Consider the following 516-nt stretch of genomic DNA (forward strand, 5'->3'; position numbering starts at 1 on the left):
TAGTTTTAACTGTACGATATTGCAAAACGAGTGTGAAAATGTATCGACTTTTCTATACGATATTTTGGAAAAATTACAATTTTACTAAATAATGTCAAGTTTGATCATCCTTTTATGTAATTTTTACTTTCATTGCATGTTTTTGCAAAAGAATAAGGTATAAGTTTCTTGTTAATTGTGTGAAATTGCCAAAACTACCGCAATGATGTAAAGTCGATGTTGATCGAAAGCATGCTGTGAAATATACAAATACATATCTAAGAGACATTTTCACCAACTCTGGCTAACACTAATAGCTAGTTAAACATCGTTACCGATGGTCATTTAGCATTGGGTCGGTAACGTCGGTAACAATGTTTAACTATAAGGATAAGTGTTAACCAGAGATGGTGAAAACGGCCCTAAATGTAATGCACTAATTTGCTTTAAAAGAACAAGCTTGAAATTGACTTATTATTTGAGCATTTATATATGTAAATCATTCCAATTATAAAATTGTGATGCATCCTTATTCGA

The sequence above is a fragment of the Rhagoletis pomonella genome, unplaced genomic scaffold (assembly GCF_013731165.1).
Source record: "Rhagoletis pomonella isolate Grant_MI unplaced genomic scaffold, Rhpom_1.0 Rhpom_scaffold_00014, whole genome shotgun sequence".
Lineage (NCBI taxonomy): Eukaryota > Metazoa > Arthropoda > Insecta > Diptera > Tephritidae > Rhagoletis > Rhagoletis pomonella.